Consider the following 10919-nt stretch of genomic DNA (forward strand, 5'->3'; position numbering starts at 1 on the left):
TTCTCTGCTGGTTTACATAGTCTTTGTTTCAATGATTGATTGCTTTCATCTGCCCTAGTAACTCCCTGAGATCTCAGATAAGGATCTGAGGCTGTGGTCCTGATTGAAGGAAGCCTTAATTTCTAGATACTGTTCATCTATGTGTCTCTAATCTAGAATAAGTCTTGTTATATTCACCATGTGTACAGGACTGATTACTGTCTGGAGCATTTTCTTACTCACTGGTTATTAGAAACTTTATTATACCTTATGATATCCTACTTAGAAGAATTCTTCAAAACTGACAAGTCAAATTTTTAATAAAGCAAACAATTGTAATTCTCTTTCTGGGAAAATACTTGTCATTCTGAAATGCTGAATTAATCCCACAGTGATCAATAGAGAAGAAAAAGACAATAAGTCTAAAAAAGGAATTCAAAGTAAATCAGAGAATCTCTAGGAGTTTATATGTTTTCCTTTATCCTGCTGAAAATTTTTATTGATCCATATTAATTATGTAGAATTATAGATTTCATTGTGGCATATTTATACATACATAAAAAATAATTTGAGCTGGACTCGACATTCGGCCCAGAATAATATGGCGGTGTGTGCGGGGGTATCTGGAGGGAACTCTCTGCCCTAGCCTCCAGAGTTGCTTTTTGGGGAATCCATCACCCAGTTTTCTTTTCAGCAGGGTGGATGGGGAGCATCATTAGCTGACAAACTGGTAAGAAAACGTGATGTTCTGAATTGTGGGTTTTCAGGTTACAATACCAGATGGGCCAAAATTATTCTTCCAAGACTAATCAGGAAAGGGAACAAATTGGACAACCCAGTAACAGTTACAATTTTCTTTGGCACCAATGACAGTGCACTAAAAGATAAGAATCCCAGGAGCACATTCCCCTGGCAGAGTATGTTTCAAACTTAAAAAGCATGATTCAGTACCTGAAGTCAGTGGATGTCCCTGAGCACCGAGTCATACTCATTACACCACCTCCACTTTGTGAAACAGCCTGGGAAAAGGAATGCCTCATGCAAGGTTGCAAATTAAATTGCTTGAACTCCATTGTTGGTGAATATGCCAGTGTGTTTACAAGTGGCCCAAGACTGTGAGACTGATGTCCGTGACTTGTGGACCATGATGCAGAAAGACAGTAAGGACTACTCATCCTACTTATCCTCTGATAGATTACATCTATCACCAAAGGAAAATGAATTTTTGTTTTTATACCTCTGGCCTCTGATAGAGAAGAAGGTCTCTTCTCTGCCTTTGCTGCTTCCTTACTGGAAGGATGTAGCAGAAGCCCAACCTGAACTAAGTCTACTGGGAGATGGAGACCATTAGTCAATTCTAGGAAATTCAAGTCTGGTTGTTAATTTATACATTGAAGTTGGTGATAACACATAGATTCCAAGACAATTGAGTGCAGAATATTTTTTTCTCAAGCTTAAAATTCTTTATCACTATGCTGGATCAAAACATCAAATTTGCCACTAATGTTTATAATAAAAGTTTTGAGAGTCTTCCAGGAAAAAAATAATTTGATTAATTATATTCCACCAAATCTCTTCCTCTGTCCTCTCTTCCCTCCTCTTGATCCCCTTCCTTTATTCCACTTGTCTGTCATCTAATTCTATAAAGTCTCTCTACCATTTTGTTCCTTTTAGCTTCCAACATATGAGAGAAAGCATTCAATACTCTTTTGAGTCTGTTTTATTTTGCTCAAAATTATGATTTCCAATTCCATTAATTTTCTGAAAATGACATAAATGTATCCTTTATGGTTAAATAATACTTCATTGTGTAGATATACATACAGGTATATGTATATATATATGATATAATATACCATGTACATATATTATATGTGTATATAATGGTTTTCTGTTGACACACATGTAGGCTGATTCATAACATGGCTATTGTGAATTCTTATGTGACAATGTACTCATTGGTCTTTCAAATATCTTTAATTCTATTTGATAAACACAAAGGAGTGGCACAGTTGGATCATATGGTGGCTCTACTTTTGGCTTTTGCAGGAACCTCCTTGCTGATTTCCATAGTGGTTGTACTAATTTGTATTCCCACCAATAGTACACATGAATGAGTTCCTTTCTTTGCATCCTCTCCAGGATTTATTGTTACTTATATTCTTGATATTTGCCATTCTAACTGGAGTGAGATAAAATCTTAGCATAGTTTTGATTTGCATTTCCATGATGGCTAAAAATCTTGAAAAATTTTTCAAATAATTATTGGTCACTTGTACTTTTGAGATATGATTGTTCAGTTCATTTGCCTATTTATTGTTTGAGTTAATGTTTTTTTAATATTGAGTTTTTTGAGTTCTTTATATATTCTGGATATTAGTCCTCTGTTGGGTGAACAAAAATTTTCTCAAAGTCTTTCAGTTGTCTATTTACTTTGTTAATTATTTCTTTTGCTATGTAGAAGCTTTTAAATTTGATGCTATTGCATATGTTGATCATTTTCTGAGTTATGGGGTCTTATTCAGGAAGTCTTTATAGCTATCTATATGTTGAAGTATTTCTCCTATTTTTTTCCTTCTTACAGTTGTTTCTGGTTTTAGTGTAGGTATTTGATCCATTTTGAGTTGATTTTTTTGTACAGGGTAAGAGAGGGTATTCTAGTTTCATTCTTCTACATATCAGTAACTACTTTTCCCAGCTGCTAAAATAGCTATTCTTTTTCTATTTTTTTTTGCACCTTTGTCAAAATCAGATGAGTATAGTTCTATTGGTTTGTTTCTGTGTCTTCTATTCTGTTCTTAGTTTTCAAGTCAGTTTTTATAACAGTAATGAGTTACTATGGCTTTGTAGTAAAATTTGAAATCAGCCCGGGTCCAGTGACACATGCCTGTAATTCCAGAGGCTCAGGAGGCTGAGACAGGAGGATTGCGAGTTCAAAGCCAACCTCAGCAACAGAGAGGCACTAAGCAACTCAGTGAGGCCTTCTCCCTAAATAAAATACAAAATAGGGCTGGGGATATGGCTCAGTAGACAAGTGCATGTGAGTTTAATCCCTGGTGCCCCCTGCAAAACAAGCAAAATTTGAAATCATGTATTTTGATGCCTCTAGCATTGCTTTATTTTTTAGCTCAGGATTGTTTTGACTATTCTGGTTTTTGTTTGTTTGTTTGTTTGTTTTTCCATATAATTTCTAGTATTTTCTTCTAGTTTTATAAAGAACATCATTAGTGTTTTATGGAAATTGCATTAAATATGTTGGTGGCTTCTTTGAATAAAATTTTGACATATCAGGGGCAGTGTAGATTTTATTATAATCTTTTTCAAGCTCTCCTTATCTCAAATAATCATTTGATGCAAGAGTGGGTGTGATGGTAATTTACATTTTTTTGTTATCATGGACAAATCTCCAACTAACTTGGGCTCCTGCTGAGTCCCTTCTCTGAGCATAATCCCAGAGATATTGCAGAAATGTAAGTGGATCTAAAAAAAGCCTGCAATCTATGGTAAAAACTGAATGGAGACATATTTGTAGAAGTGAAAGGTGGTTGATTATAGTGCAAGGAGGGAATAAAGAGAGCTGTGTCCCTAGGGAAAGCAAGAGGAAAAAGCAGGACATTTTACTTTTTCCCTGTTGTCCATTCAACACTGGCAAGTTAGCACCTGGCAGAGAGCCAAAAGGTTAAATATTCTACTGTATCTTACTCCACTATAAAGATTATGTCTTTAAAATACAGAAGGACAACTGTTGGAAGAGAATAAAGAGAAGTGAAGAACAGTAACTTGAGGGTATGCCACCCAAGAGAAAAGTGTAGAAAATGGGAAGACCAGCCTATAATTTATATCAGAGGCTACCCTGAGGCTTGCCTTTCCTACCTGAGGATTATCTTGTAAAATTAAACAAAATGAATGGAACTTAGAAAAATCTAAATAGGCATAATAACCATTCTCAAAGACATAAAAAAAGGATAAAGGAAACACAAAGCAGGACAAGAAGTTATTAAAATAATCATCTTTAAATATCACATACAAAATCTAAAATAGATAAGTCAAAAGAGGAGCTGATTAACAATATAGTTCAACAGGAAAATGGGTTAGTGAAGACACAGATGAGTTGAGGAAATCTTACAGAGGGCACCAGGAGGAGGTCACCAACTGGAAAATGTAAGATTAAAAAAACATTTTTTTAAAAAACATGGAGGTTTCAAGTACAAGTGTCAACAAACCGAAGAGGGAGGAAATAGAGAATATATAGAGAAAAAGGATTATGTGTTTAAAATTTCCCCAAGTTAATAAAGTATATAAACTATGAGAGATTTTTAAACAAATCATGTTCAAAAGAACCCCAAAATATTCACATCTAAATTCAAACACTTATAAACATCAAAACCAAAGAATTATGACAAAGGTCCCAAGAAAACGTGTATATACATATGTATGAGGGAATTAGCATCACAATTGCAAGAAGAGTATAAGGAAAAACAGGATAAGGCTTCCAGAGATTTTTAAGAAAATTTTCAAATGTGCAATGATATCCCTCAGGATATCACATAAGTGAAAGACTGAGGTAAAGATTTTAATTCATAGAAAAATTTAAATGTGTTATTCCATAAAGAATGTCTTGAAAAGAATATGAGAGAGAGCTTGGGAGGTGGGGGGACCATCTCGGAAGATATTACTAGGCATTGCAAAGAATGGCAAAGTAATAACTCATGCATCTTACTTCTTTCATGTTAACAGTGATCACTTTCCTTCCCCTGACTCACATAAATTGTGACAATCTGGAATAAAAACTCTAGAATGACTACCATATATGGGTGGGTGAGTGGTGAATACAAGACCAGAGGTCAGTGGTTGAGATTCTCATGGTCTAGTAGATAACTTAAACTCTAAGCTTAAAAATTTGACAAAGAAAAATAACTAGACATATGGACCTTAAGTAGATACATTTAGTCATTTGAAAAATAAAAAATTTGTTTGTGTACTTCCAGTTAAACATGACAGGTTGACGAAATATTTGTCTTCTACTCCCCCTCAAAATTATACAAAATTAACTCTTCATGAGTGTCAATGGTATAATTGCACAGCAGTCAAATAAAATAAAATACAAAAAAATAACAGGAGTGAACACTGGTGACTTGGGAGGATGAAAGTGAATGGAAAAGTGGTCACTGACTTGAAGCTGAGAATGCTACATCCCTAGTCTAGTAAAAAGGGGAAGTCAAAAAGAAGAGAGATTATTTGCATGTCCTGCCCTCTGTGATCAGAATTCTATGCCCTGAGTAGCAGGCACTGGAGACAGATTGGGCTGAAAAGTACAATATGTTCAGACTACCTCCTTGATCTGAAACAGCTAAGGGCCTACTATCCTCCCATCATGGAAAGCCAAAGTTTTATACTCTGGGGAAATTGAAAACCTGATTTTGCACTCAAAAACTCAGGCATAATAAAATGCAATGGATAAGTTTCTCTATTGGTAGAGGAATTAAATAATATCTTTATATTTTTCTTACTGTATTGCAAATAATAGAGTTGTGAAATCCTCCTACTCACTCTCCAGAAGTTAACAACCATACCGGTGGCTATAGGTAAGAGACTGGAAGATTCCTCCACAAAGTGCAGTGAGTGCAGTTTGTGGAGTTTGTGATCTCCTGAAGGACCTGGCAAGAACAGCTCTGTCACAGTCCACTGATGCACCCTTACTACCTCTGCCATTCCAGGTTAGAAAAACCACACCTTTTCCTCAAACATTTTACTCTTAAATACAAACAAATACCCATGTACTTGTAGGTATTTCAAATGACTTCTCATATCAAAGAAACAGAGCAAAACAAGTTCAAAACATTGAGAAAGAAAATACAATTTTCAAAATAATATCCTTAAAAATATTAAAAAGTATTATGTATATGGATCAAAATAGAATGATAGACAAAGGAATATTAACAAAGCAAGAAGAAGTTCCTGGAATCAAAATCATGACAGCAGAAGAAAAAGGTATGAAGAATACATATATAGCTGAAGAAATCCAAAGAGTAGGCAAAAAATGATAAAGAAATGAAAAGAATACTGAAAAGGCAGGAATTTGAAGGATCAATCTAGGTAGCTGTATATCTGACAAATTATCAAGAAAAAAAAAGAAAAGAAAATGGATAGAAGAAAATAATCATACTATACTAAAGTTCTTTATTTACAAGAATATATCCTATCAATATTACTCCAACAAAGCAACTGAAAATGGTAAGTGACGGGAATTAAATTTCAACAAAGCTGTTATAAAAAGTTTAAAATGCTAGATGTGAAAACATTTTAAAAAATATTTTAAAATACATAACTAAATGGAGAAAGGAAGCAAACTCCTCAGAGAACCAGGATAAACCAGGAGCATCCAAAAAATGTTAAACCCATGGCTGCCCTGAAGACATCTGCATAAGCACTTCAGTTTTAAAGGTTCCATTGAACAAAAGAACCAAGACCTAGTGTCCTGTGAAAGATAGAGAATCGGAATAATAACCCATATAAACACCTCTGAAAGTCTAAACTCTCAGTGTTAAAGAAAAACAATGAACTCTTTAAAGGGAGAACATGTTTAGCAAATTTTTCACAGTTTGCCACTTGTTTGTGGAATGAAAGTCACTCCTGAGAATTCATACCTATAAGCTGCCCTCAAGTAAGACTGGAGTTTAAATTCTTTCTACATAGGTGGTATCAAAAACATCCAACCTGGGAAATTAATTTAGCAAGGCCACAGGTTTCAAACACCTTGAACAACCATAGAACCTCTCTAGAGTATTGCACCTCTATTCTCAGGTTCATAGAATTTTCTCAGATAAAAAACTATTGCACAGGCACATACAATGTTTTCTTAACTCACAAAATACTAAAATAAAGTAGCAATCTACCAACTTTATGTGAAGAGCTAATTAACTCCTAATTGTTTACTCTGATATTTACTGCCTTCTTTTAAAGGTTTGATACATATTTATACGTTTTTTTAGATTAGGCTTTTATGTTATTATAATTCAAGGGAGAGTAGGTTTTAAGTTTATTTGGTCATGTACAGAAAAGCAAACACAACACTGTGCCTGTGGTTAGCAGTACTGATGTGAACGTGTGAAAGTGTGTTAAGATATGAATAGAATACAAAAATAGAAAGAAACTAAAATAGCAAACACAGTAAAACCAAACAATGACAGACAAACACAGGCACATTCTCTAGTCCCAACCTCACAATATGGTGTACGGAATTTTTAAAATTAATTTTAAACTTCCGTGTTCTTGAGTGTTGGTGATTGTGACTGTATATGTGATCTATGTTTAGCTGCGAGGATTATATTCATAATAAGAGTTTAGCTTTTTTAATTTCAACTGAAGAAAATGACTATCATCTTTCTGTGAGCTTTTTTATTTTGATGAATTTTTCATTAATTTGCCACCAGAGGTGCAAATTTCCTTTTTGGTAGTAAAGTGCTTTGGGTCTTATATCTACCCATGTTTCTGGAAGACTCTTCTGCCCTAGTGCCCATCTCTGTAGTCTTTTCTTCGTAGCTCTTTTACCTGATTACAGGCCTACTCTGCACTATTTTGTAGTAGTAGTAGTTGTTGTTTTGTTTTTGCCAGGTGCTCTGTACCACTGAGTTTCATTCCCAGCCATGTTATTTTTTATTTTAAGACAGGGTCTCACTAAGTTGCTCAGGCTGGCCTGGAACTTTGGAGCAGGACAATGGGAGTTTTTGGGATTGCAAGTGTGTGCCGCCATGTCCTGGTCCTGGACCTCACTTTTAGCAACATATTGAACCTCTTATGATAACCTCCTGATGCAGAAAGTTCCCATGACCTTTGAGTCCCCTGTTATCTCTTTCTTTATTATTTTATTTATTTATTCTGTTTGGTTAGTGAATCCTTTAGTATCATGCTAAGAAAAGGTAGGCATTGGATTAATTTTTGTAATTCTTGGTTGTTTGAAAATGTCTTTATTCTAGGAAATTATTCAGAAGGAAAGGTGGGATGATGAATCTATGAAAATATGCTGATTTGTATCTGTAAGTAAGAAACCCATTGGGCTGGGGTTGTGGCTCAGAGGAAGAATGCTTGCCTGTCGTGCGTGGGTATCTATCTTCAGCACCACATAAAGTAAAATAAAGACATTGTGTCCACCTATAACAAAAAAATAAATATTAAAAGAAACTCATGTGGTGGAGATGGATATGAGAAATGCTGTGGCCTGGGACATTATGTATGGTTCAGGTGATATGCAACATACATGTATCAAAGACATATCTGAGTTCATTGATCCTGCAGATGCAATGTGTTTTAGGATTATTTGCTACTGATTATATATTTTAAATACTTTCTTTTGAGCGTGGACACATTTGGAATGCTGTGCTATCATTAAGGTGTAAGTTCTAATGTATTAAATAAAAGATAACACTTCTTTCTTAATATCACCCCAAGGATGAGGACAACTTGGGGTTTTCACAGTTATAAAAAGCATTGGAACTGTTTTCAAAAAGAATTTTGGTTAGAGAAAAACTGAAATAAGTTGGATTGAACTCACTATCATAGAGAAGGTTCAGGGTGGTATGACAGTGATAACAGCACATTTGAAATATTTAATTGTGAAAAATATTCAGCTATAGAAAACATATTTTGTATATTTATGGGTAAAGATCCAAGAGAAACTTTTCCTAGTCTCAATAATTTTTATAATTTTAAGAAAAAAAATGGGTTGTTCACAAATAATTGTAGTAGATGGTAAAGGTTGATCAGGACCATACTAAAGAGACAAACTAGTATTTGATAATTAGGGTTCTTCTTATAGTAGAAAGGTTTCATGGTTAGGGCCATGGTGAATGAGTTAAATGCTGTAAGCCCAAATTAAAGTCCAATTATCTAACATCTGGTTAAGTATTTACCAAGATTCACCATATTTCAAAACCACAGAGAATGTTCTGACAACTTTATATAGATGACATGGTAAGAGGCAGGGTTAAATCTCAGGGTTATTTTTGTTATTTGATATTTACTGACTTTCTGACAATCTTCTGTATAAAACATCATTGATAAGATTTATCTTTACATATATAGATCATTCTTAGCTGACATAATGCAATATAATCATTAGCAAATTGTTATAGTGATTATGGTCATTGCAAATTGTACGATAATCTATAACATAACTTTAACCTTACAGTTGTAATTTTTATATAAAATAATTAATTTAAAATCTCATTAGAAAATATAAATGTTATATATAAATATATTTGACTTGCACATCTACAAAAGAGAATATTTTATCCCTTGCTAATGTTTCATTTTTATTAAGTCATTTCTGCTCAAAACCCCAGTTCAGATGATGAAGATGGTGAATGTTGAGTTATTCTGGAATAAGGCTACAAATATATTATTCTTTACAATCTCTTTTTTGTTACCTTGAAGAGTTTACGAATCAAGCTGCAACAGTAATTCTCAAGATGAAACTTGCCTTTCAAAGTCATGTGTGTGAGAGGCTTGTGAGGATGGCACTTGAGTACTTGAGCTGATTGCATTCCAAATGAGCACAGGACCAGGATGGCAAGTTGCTCCTTGGTGCTTTCCAACTCACAACTAGCTTTCATTTCCAAATGATATTTCATAGGTCATTGAATTCTCACTTACAGTAATTTTATACTTGGGGAAATTTGAAGGCTCTGATTATAGGAAAAAACATTCTTACAGCATCTAATCCATGCAAACTTCTCTCTGGTCTGTCAAACTTACAGGGATACAATACATCTGTTACGCTTTGCCAAGGTATTTCTTTTTTTTTTTTTTCTTTTTTTTCTATGTTGCTGGCCACTGGATTTCTGTATGTGATTTTATATTATTCTTCTGGATTTGATTTAGATTTAATTCAGGACTGACAAAAAGAACAGGGACTCTGAATACAGTGATATGTGGATTCAAGTCTCAGAGCTGTTATTTACAAGCAGTGTTTCATCAGGCAACTTACTGTGGCTTACTATTTTTTTTTCTGAAAAATTAGGACAAGATATCATGAGGTTGTTGATAATTAGGTGAAAAGCCTCATACAAAGGGTCACACAGTGTCTAAGAAGCGCTGGATGATTTCTTTCCCGTCTGTGAAGAACAGTACCTTCTCAACAGGCAGAAGTGTACCAAGTACTTTGTGCTAAGGGCATCATCTTTGGTGATATGTTAGATACTTCCTCCCTAGTAAGTTCCTTATTAAGTATATTTGAGGTTACATCTGATCTGATCAGAGTAATAATCAAATTTCTGTGTTCTTTGGACCTGTTCCAAACCTTGAAATTCTCCCTTCATTATTGATTTCTAGCTTTGATATTTTAATTATTTGGGTTATTAATTCTAGCATTTTACATAAAATCACTTTGTTTTTTAATTACACTAACTAATTCTTATGCTAAAGTAAGCATGAATTATTGAGTCACACCTTTAGAAATTACTATTATTACAATGTATTGGATCTACAAAAATGGAAAGTTTAGTTCAAATTTGAAATTTTTTTTTAAATAAAAATACTTGAAAAGTTTTACAAGTATAGATTTTTTAATGATCTGATTTACAGTAATCATTTATTCCTCATACAATGTGTACATATGTATGACACAACCAGAGGTAAAAGATGAATAAAATTTCTTAAAAGACAATGAATACCACAGAATTTACAAGTAAACTTTGGAAGGGGGAAGAAAAGTATATTTTGTGAGCATTAGAAGTTGCATTATTATTTGTTAACACTTCCTATAATTTATACAATTAATTTGAGATGCTTCTCCTTGCAGATATTAGTGGATTTTAAGGCAACTTTTATGAAAAAATGGGGGTTTTAATAACATGCTTGGCATTTCTCCTTAACAGTCACATCATTAACAGAGAACTTGAAATTCAAACTCTGAAAAACCTGAACAATTTGCAGGTCCAAAA

The 10919-nt window shown here is 33.9% G+C and overlaps 1 pseudogene; it reads left to right on the top strand.

The window, feature by feature from the left end:
* Positions 1-580: 580 nt before the first annotated feature.
* Positions 581-1378, top strand: LOC101975539 (isoamyl acetate-hydrolyzing esterase 1 homolog pseudogene; annotated as a pseudogene).
* The last annotated feature ends 9541 nt before the right edge of the window (positions 1379-10919 follow it).

The sequence above is a fragment of the Ictidomys tridecemlineatus genome, chromosome 7 (assembly GCF_052094955.1).
Source record: "Ictidomys tridecemlineatus isolate mIctTri1 chromosome 7, mIctTri1.hap1, whole genome shotgun sequence".
Taxonomy (NCBI): domain Eukaryota; kingdom Metazoa; phylum Chordata; class Mammalia; order Rodentia; family Sciuridae; genus Ictidomys; species Ictidomys tridecemlineatus.